This window comes from Periplaneta americana, chromosome 7, assembly GCF_040183065.1.
Source record: "Periplaneta americana isolate PAMFEO1 chromosome 7, P.americana_PAMFEO1_priV1, whole genome shotgun sequence".
In the NCBI taxonomy this organism is placed as follows: Eukaryota; Metazoa; Arthropoda; class Insecta; order Blattodea; family Blattidae; genus Periplaneta; species Periplaneta americana.
Genome location: NC_091123.1, coordinates 171,563,103 through 171,573,220, shown reverse-complemented (window position 1 = coordinate 171,573,220; position 10,118 = coordinate 171,563,103).

Here is a 10,118-nt window from a genome sequence, read left to right as displayed (position 1 = left end):
AAAACATTTTATAGCAACAATGTTGAAGAAAGATATTTTGGTTTTGCGAAGTTGCCGTCATTAAACAGAAACCAAGATGAAGATTTCATTGCAACTAATTAGAAATTCGTCTTTCAGGTATGTAATAAACGATCTTCGCACAAAATAATGTAGATACACGAGCGGTATGTTTGTTTTCATGTTCTCGGAAATTAAAAAATAGCGCCTGTAAAATAGTAACATTTTAATTTAAAATTTCACAGCAAAGACAACGTTTATTCTCTTGCAATACAGAACACCGCCCTTGCCTACTTTTGAAATCATTATTATGTGTATGTATTGTCGTTGTTATCCTTGACGACAAAAGCGAGCCGACGGTGATAGGTATTTAGAGCAGAATCAGATAGACGGCGGCAAGGATAAAATAATTTTGTGCAATTTACAAGTGTTTCGTTTCACAATCAAGGAATAATTTTACAAAAATGTAAACTTTACTCGTAAAACTAGCACATTTTCTATAATATCTCTGAGATATGTAAACTGTAATATTGCGTCAAACTGTAAAGCAAAATAAAGTTATATTTAGCCTGTTGAACTAATTTTTGAGTAACTGGATACCATAATAGTACATTATGCAACGAGCCTATAATGATAGTAATTAAGAATCGAGTATGGATATTTATGAAACGAGCGCAAGCGAGTTTCATAATTTTCATACGAGCTTCTTAATTACCATTATAGGCGAGTTTCATACGACTTTTTATGCTCGACCATATTTCTAACTTGAAATTACCGGTATTCAGATGTATACATTTTATTTGTATCTGACAAGATCGGAAGGGACCTTGTTCTAGGTCGTGAATTGTGAGATGTGCGCAGATGCGAAAGTATTGATTTTTTCCGAGGAACAATAATGTCATTGACCTTGACGTAGTCCCGTTAAACTTGATAATATTATAACCTTGATTATTGAATTCGACATTGAAAAACGAGATGACAAATTGAATTTATTTGAATATTATTTACAATTAACGCTAATTATTATAGTAACAGAACATAACCTTCTGCGACAGCATTGGATTTCCAACCTCCGTGACTTTTCGCTAATTCTCTTTCGATTGCATATCCGAGAATAATCGATACTTGCGGTTTTATAACGGTACAAAGCTGACTTGTCATTGGCTAAACACATGTAAGCTGAGTTGTCATTGGCTGAACACCTATATTTTAATGAGTAGGTGTACTTTAATGACATGCATTAAAGGACTGCTACCAGGTGTATAATTAGTACATTTCGGCATGGTCGAGCATAAAGAATTAAACTGAAGCTGTTGTGATGCTATTTAGCATATCTATGACTCAGACGAAGGTATTGAATTTAAGCCTAATGAAAGAAGACGTACGCATAAAATTTCCGGCCAAGGATTAATAATATGTTCGTATGACTGTATGATTTTAATCTCGAAGCGAAAACTGTATTGCTTTGCATTGATTGCGTACTAGCTGTCAGTTCCGTGCCTTAGCAGATAAGCATGGAATTTCTAAGGCTTCAGTGTGCAGAATACAGAAGTGCACACAGGTGGTTGATGTTGTTAAAAGAGTTAAATTCGAGGTAGGTTATGGATTACCATACGAGTATGTACTTAATATGTAATTTTATGCTGCTGCTGGGTTCACTAATATTTGTGAGGTTATGCTTGGAACATTAATAAATACTGATCGATCAACAAAAAATGCAGCTGATTTTGTGGTTAGACATTGTAATTATTCTGTCAGTTGTATGTGACCCAAATCTGTTATTTACTTATTAGATTGAACTTGTCGCTAACTTTGGTCAATTTAAATCATAGGCCAATCAACGCATTGGTATACTCAATCAATCACTTGACACGAAACTCCATTGTCGGCAATATACAGGGACATCATTTTATTTTTACTGACATTTTTAATATTGCCCTGGCTATACCTTTGGATCAAGCTTGAGAACCGGAAACACCGTTTGCTATCTCCTTCCACGACTGGAGTTCGATGATAGCCTACTGTCGTAAAATATAAATCACTTTACTAGGTATAGGAGAGAAGGAAAGTAGTTCATCCATTTACGTAAAGTGGGAAATATTGCGATTTTGAGTGTGATAATTTTCATTAGGTTTTGTTTAATCAAAATACAGTACAGTATTAACAATACGTGTTTTTACTCACGAACTGAGTTATCCATGCGAACGTATTCATTATGCAGTGTGTATTATACTGTCTATAGCACATTAGCGTACGATATAGAGAATGAAGTTAAAATTAAAAATAATCATCATGTGGATATTTAAACACATTTCTTAAAAGGGTGGCTGTTAATTTCGATACAGGTCTTTTGTGCCTATTATCGCACTATAAACTATTGCATCTAATTCCAATTACTAGTTTCGTCCTTCATACTTAATAACTCATGTTGAAGTAATTCTGTACCTACTCTATAAAAGAGTACCTTACGTATTGTAAATTCAATCTTCACTTCTGCCCGACCCGCACACATAAAATTACTCAGACATGCTATCTACTGTCCGTCCAAGTGGTTATGTCGCAGGATCGTAGAAAGGGAGGGAATCACGTGATAGTTAATTACTTACTTATTTAAGTTATTTTAAACAGTTGCATATATTACGTAGATGTCCAGTTAATTCCTAACAGAAATTAATGTTTTCAGAAAAGAGCTAAGAAAGCCCAGCTACTAATCTTTACAGTAGAGCGAGCAGAAGCAGGTGGGGGAAATCGGGATGCGACGTAGGCAAATGGACGACAGTACCTATGCGAAAATATGATTCAATATTGGAAATTTTCGTCACTGGAAAACGCGAACATATTTCTGAAACGTACTATAATCACTAACTCAATACTGCGGTCTTGGTTCTGTGTGGAGGATAGTTGGAACTTCGTTAGTAGAAGGGGTGGGGGTGAAGTACATTAAAAAACTCAGGTACAATAAAAGTTGAAGTAAAAATAAAATGATTCCCTGTATAAAAGTGTAGATACTTTTTAAATTTTTCTTAAAAATACTTAATATTTTCCGTTGATATATGAATCAGCTAGCTTAGAATAATCTATTTTTATTTTGTCTACGATAGTAATAAAAATACAGCGATTTTAGCTCTGCTCCTTAGCGATTTTTGTAATATGTCGTTGAGGATATTGGCCAATAATGCTTATTTTTGTTAAATATATTAGGTCACTTTGTAAAGTTCGTCCAACTTTACAAATTAATAAGATAGCATTGTGAAATATAGTTTACGAGTATTTGTAATCTCTTACTTGTTATTTGTAATTTGTTAATTTGTAATTAGTTAGCATTGTGAAATGGTCCGTGGTCTCCTACAAGTGATACGTACTATGGATTTTTCAAGCGGTCATCAGCACAGTGCACCCTCTGATTAGCGTCTCTTACCTGCGGATAAGACATTCCACTGGCGTGCATCCGTGGCTGCTGGCGGGTATACTTGCTTCGTCTCCCTTCTTCACGACGGTGCATATTGCGATACACTTTTTACCCGTTACCCATTTCAGCGAGTGCTGACGACCAGTGGATTATTCAATGAAAAATCTCAAACATGAACGGGACTCGAACCAGGTCCGTCTGCTTTGCAGGCTGAAGGTTTGGCCATCGGTCAGTCGTTAATTTTATTCTTCTTTCCGCTTATGCTAAAAAAAGCAGAGAAGCAAATGAGATCCCGTTTCCTAGCAACGGCTAACAGTAGCTGTCTTCCGTATTTCCATTGCTTTGAACCGATGTTTAAGTTCTTGGCGAGTCATAAACTTTTTTTTTTTGTGAATTAATACAGCTACCATGTCCATCTTATATTAAATTCCATCTTTAATTTTGACTTAATGTAACATAACTGTGTTACATATTCTAATATTGTTTGATTTCGTCTGTTGACAAAATGGAAAAGAGATTTCCGAGTCACAAAACGAGAAATATAAAATCTGTGGGGAAATTACCTCAATTTTGCTTTGAAATATTACATATTTAGTATTTTTTGTAAATATATTTATCTTTAGTATACATGAATTTTAATTTCTAAAACTACGATCTAGGATACATCAGCTGCTTGTCAATGCGGATGACGTGAATATGTTAGGAAAAATCCATAACTATTAAGAAAAACACGGGAATTTTACTTGAATCAAGTAAAGAGATAGGTTTGGAAGTAAATTCCGAAAATACAAAGTAACTTATATGATTATGTCCCGTGAGCACAATATTGTACGAAATGGAAATAGGCTACAAAAAGTGGGAAATTTATCTTTTGAAGAGGTGGAAAAATTCAAATATCTTGGAGCAACAGTAACAAATGAAGAGTCCACTGCAAGAATGATGGATGTTATTTGGAACACATTTTTCAGGAGAAGCAATTGAAAGTTTGAAATGCTTAGCGCTCAAAGCTGAACTGTGATTTTCCGATCATTACTAGACAATGACTATCAGTGTTAATACCATATCACTCTCTATGTGCATTCTATATGTCTTAAGCTATGCATTGACAGTCTTGGTTCATTTTCGACAAGAAAGTGACACCTATCAGTCTTGCAGTGGACTCTTCAAATATGAATGACACTCGGGAGGAAATTAAACGCAGGATAAATATGGGAAATGCCTGTTATTATTCGGTTGAAAAGCTTTTGTCACCTAGTCTGCTTTCAAAAAGCTGAAAGATAGAATTCATAAAACAGTTATATTACCGGTTGTTCTATATGGTTGTGAATCTTGAACTCTCACTTTGAGAGGGGAACAGAGGAGGTTAAGGGTGTTCGAGAATAAGGTGCTTAGGAAAATATTTGGGTCTAAGAGGGTTGAAGTTACAGGAGAATGGAGAAAGTTACACAACGCAGAGCTGCACGCATTGTATTCTTTACCTGACATAATTAGAAACATTAAATCCAGACGTTTGAGATGGGTAGGGCATGTAGCACTTATGGGCGAGTCTACAGTTAAGGAAAAAATAAAGAAGCAAGAAATACGTAATCATATTTAACATGCCTACATTAAAATCATTCCAATCTTTTGATCGACAACACCTTTTGATTAAGAGTAAAAAAGTTTTGTATCAGTTTATTGATGAAGAAAGGACTGTAGACATTTCAGGTACAGAAGAGCAGGAAGTAAAGTGTGATATTGGTGCTAATAATATGTAAATTAATGGTTATAAAGTATAATATACTCTATACTATACTGGTACTCTTGTTAATTATTAAAATTCTTTTGTTTTGTGCTTCTTGTACGTATTAAACAAATATTTACTCAACTGGTGATTGCGTAATTCATAACTTTCGTAGTTGGGTTGAAAAATGGGACATACAGCTTATATTTTGTAAAACTATTTCAACATTTCAACATATAGGCCTACTCACCCAAAAAGCAAAAACATAATTAATGAAAAAGGATCAAATAACAAATTATGGGGTGTGAGATCATGTTAATATCTATTTTTATTTTTCTGCAGAGAAAATAAAATTTCAAAGCTCCATCTCAAAATATGATTTCTGCTTATGTGCCCTTTTTCCAGCCACCGCTTCAATTAGCTCTATTCTAAACGCTCTGCAACGTTATACAGAACCTCGTGGAGTCTGTGGCTACAGCGATAGCACACTTGTCTTCCATGCAGCCGGCACGGTTTCGATTTCCCACCAGGTCGTGCTGGAATTTGTGATGGACAAGGAAGCGTTGCAGAGGATACTTCTTTTTTCCCTGTAGCATTGCACGAACACTCATCTTGCCTTCACTTTATCTGTTACGTTGTAATGTTTAAAAGTAGGCGGCGATGAAGTCTTAGGAATAATATATATTATTTTAATGTACCGAAGTACATATGATATTTCCATGCAGATATTCTGCGTCATCATACGATGAAAGAGTAATGAAACGGAGAAAAATTCTCTCCGGCGCCGGGATTTGAATCCGGGTTTTCAGTTCTACGTGCTGATGCTTTATCCACTAAGCCACACCGGATACCCACCCCGGCGCCGGACAGAATCGTCTCGGATTAAGTTCCAACTCTTGGGTTCCCTCTAGTGGCCGCCCTCTGCACTACGTCATAGATGTCTATGAACGTCACTCATAACGAGTGCACCTCAGCACATGTGTGGACTTCAGTCCTACGTTCATAGACACCTATGACATAGTGCAGAGGGCGGCCACTGGAAGGAACCCAAGAGTTGGAACTTAAACTGAGACGATTCTATCCGACGCCGGGGTGGGTATCCGGTGTGGCTTAGTGGAGAAAGCATCAGCACGTAGAGCTGAAAACCCGGGTTCAAATCCCGGCGCCGGAGAGAATTTTTCTCCCTTCCATTACTCTTTCATCGTAGGATGACGCAGAATATCTGCGTGGAAATATCATATGTACTTCGGTACATTAAAATAATAATAAATAATATATAAGAAAATAATGCCTAATAAACATGGGTCCTACGACACATACTTGCTGAGATCTGAACACTTGTTCATAGGAGGTGCTCAATGTGACGTCCGTTTATGGCATTGCATTCCTCTGCCCTACAATACAGCAGACTACCAGATAATCATACCGTAGTTGATGGAATAATGATACGTCGCAAGGAATACTGAAAACAAAATTCTGGTTGCGGGTATGAGCGGGGTTCAGCAGAGATGGTGTTGTTAATTTTCGTAATCAGCATGTGTGGGCTGATGAAAATTCCCATGCAGTCGAAGAAACAAGGCATCAGCACCGATTCTCAATCAACGTATGGGCAGGCGTTCTTGGTGATAGATTAATAGGGCCATACTTGCTAACACAGAGACTTCCAGGACTTTCTTATTAATGTATTGCCTACCTTGCTGGAGAATATCCCATATTAGCAGAGACTACAGATGTGGTTCATGCACGATGGCTCACCAGCACATTTTCTCCGCAATGTGCATGAACACCTGACACTGACATTTCAGGACCGCTGGATTAGCCGGGGAAGCCCCACACCTTGGCCTCTTAGTTACCAAAATCTAAATCCCCTAGACTTTTGGTCATGGGGACACATGCAGGAACCAGGTCAATTTCAAAGAGTGCGTGATACCTTACGTCAAAGGGCAGAGGAATGCATTGTCATGAATGGACGTCACATTGAGCACCTCCTATAAACAAGTGTTCAGGTCTCAGGAAGTATGTGTCGTAGGACCCATGTTTATTAGACATTATTTTCTTGCTTTGATGCATATTAGCACCTCCTAAAATATTGGATACTTTTTAACACCCTGTATTACTATGCCATTTATTTTACATGTAGGCTATCTTTTAAAATATTTCTTCTTGTAAAGAATATGTGTGGGAGTATAAGGGTACAGTGCATCAGTTATTCATAGATTTCAAAAAGGCATATGACTCGATTAAGAGAGAAGTTTTATATGATATTATTATTGAATTTGGTATTCCCAAGAAACTAGTTCGATTAATTGAAATGTGTCTCAGTGAAACTTACAGCAGAGTCCGTATAGGGAAATTTCTGTCAGATGCGTTTCCAATTCACTGTGGGCTAAAGCAAGGATATGCACTATCACCTTTACTTTTTAACTTTGCTCTAGAGTATGCCATTAGGAAAGTCCAGGATAACAGAGAGGGTTTGGAATTGAACGGGTTACATCAGCTGCTTGTCTATGCGGATGACGTGAATATGTTAGGAGAAAATCCACAGGGAAAACACGGGAATTTTACTGGCAGCAAGTAAAGAGATAGGTTTGGAAGTAAATCCCGAAAAGACAAAGTATATGATTATGTCTCGTGACGAGAATATTGTACGAAATGGAAATATAAAAATTGGAAATTTATCTTTTGAAGAGGTGGAGAAGTTCAAATATCTGGGAGCAACAGTAACAAATATAAATGATACTCGGGAGGAAATTAAACACAGCATAATTATGGGAAATGCGTGTTATTATTCGGTTGAGAAACTTTTATCATCCAGTCTGCTGTCGAAAAATCTGAAAGTTAGAATTTATAAAACAGTTATATTACCGGTTGTTTTTTTATGGTTGTGAAACTTTGACTCTCACTTTGAGAGAGGAACATAGTTTAAAGGTGTTTGAGAATAAGGTGCTTAGGAAAATATTTGTGGCTAAGGGAGATGAAGTTACAGGAGAATGGAGGAAGTTACACAACACAGAACTGCACGCATTGTATTCTTTACCTGACATAATTAGGAACATTAAATCCAGGCGTTTGAGATGGGCAGGGCATGTAGCACGTATGGGTGAATCCAGAAATGCATATAGAGTGTTAGGGAGGCCGGAGGGAAAAAGACCTTTTGGGAAGGCCGAGACGTAGATGGGAGGATAATATTAAAATGGATTTGAAGGAGGTGGGATATGATGATAGAGAATGGATTAATCTTGCTCAGGATAGGGACCAATGGCGGGCTTATGTGAGGACGGCAATGAACCTCCGGGTTCCTTAAAAGCCAGTAAGTATTACTATGCCATTTATTTTACATGTAGGCTACCTTTTAAAATATTCCTTCCTGTAAATAATATGTTTTCATTATGTACCCATTAATGTCTGTAAATGTTATGTTTTAGCCATAGTTGTAAGTAATACTAATACTGAGTAATGAAAGTCTGTGTGATGCATCTTGTCTCACTGTGAAAAGAAAGAGAAAGGAGATATGTCTTACTTCATCTGTATTGTTATGGCGTTGGGGGGAGTGGAGCGATGCCGTCCATCCATCCAATGGCGGAAGGGACTAGTTGATACATTCTGTAGCACAAAATAAAATAACAAAATATCTCTCTTCGTACTGTGTAGTTCCGTCACTGAGCTTGTCTTTCAAGAAACTGAGTTTTGGTAGCCTGTACAATAACAAGGTTTTGAAAGGAATCCTGAAAATTTACAACCCTCCTATAATCTCCACCCTCATTTGAAGGGACTTGGTTTTATTGCTACTGAGACAAGATAAACCTTACCAGGTATAATTAAAATCATATAAATACTAAATAGTTAATTTTTAATAATGGTAATGCTGAACTACTCCCAAACACGAGTTTTGTTCATTTGGGTGACGCTAGGATACAGGTGTTTATATATTAGTCTTTTTCTGCTTTACGATTCATTGCTGTTCAGACAGTCTCTTGTTTCATTTGATCAGTATCCAGTTGTACGTTATTATGCGAAAAGTTTGTAACCTTAACTCTTAATTTAAAAATTCGTTTATGTAAACATTTGCATTGCACTTACGATTTGTACATGTGACACGAATAGAGTCATCCTTTAATCGATTCTCTTCAATAAATTCATAGTTGTCTCATATTGAGCACAGTTTTTCCCTTTTCGTTTTGATTTTATTTGTTATTTTCATATTAATGCAAGTTACAGAATGTCAAGGGTTATGTGCTTGCGACTTAGCTGTCAAGTGGCGTGTGCACGCAACCTAGCCGAAGAGACTTCTGGTTATGTGTTCTGATGGAACGTTGTGACAACTTACATAGTATACACGAAAGAGACAGGGGCGTGTTCTGGCAACCTGCGTACACCAAAGAGACTGGGGCGTGTTCTAGCAACCTGCGTACACCAAAGACACTGGGGAGTGTTCTGGCAACCTACGAACAAAAACGAGACTGGGGCGTGTTCTGGCAACCTGCGTACACCAAAGAGACTGGAACGTGTTCTGGCAACCTGCGTACACCAAAGAGACTGGAGCCTGTTCTGGCAACCTGCGTACACCAAAGAGACTGGAGCGTGTTCTGGCAACCTGCGTACACCAAAGAGACTGGGGCGTGTTCTGGCAACCCGCGTACACCAAAGAGACTGGGGCGTGTTCTGGCAACCTGCGTACACCAAAGAGACTGGAGCGTGTTCTGGCAACCTGCGTACACCAAAGAGACTGGAGCATGTTCTGGCAACCTGCGTACACCAAAGAGACTGGAGCGTGTTCTGGCAACCTGCGTACACCAAAGAGACTGGGGCGTGTTCTGGCAACCTACGTACAAAAAATAGACTGGGGTGTGTTCTGGCAACCTGCGTACACCAAAGAGACTGGGGCGTGTTCTGGCAACCTGCGTACACCAAAGAGACTGGGGCGTGTTCTGGCAACCTGCGTACACCAAAGAGACTGGGACGTGTTCTGGCAACCTGCGTACACCAAAG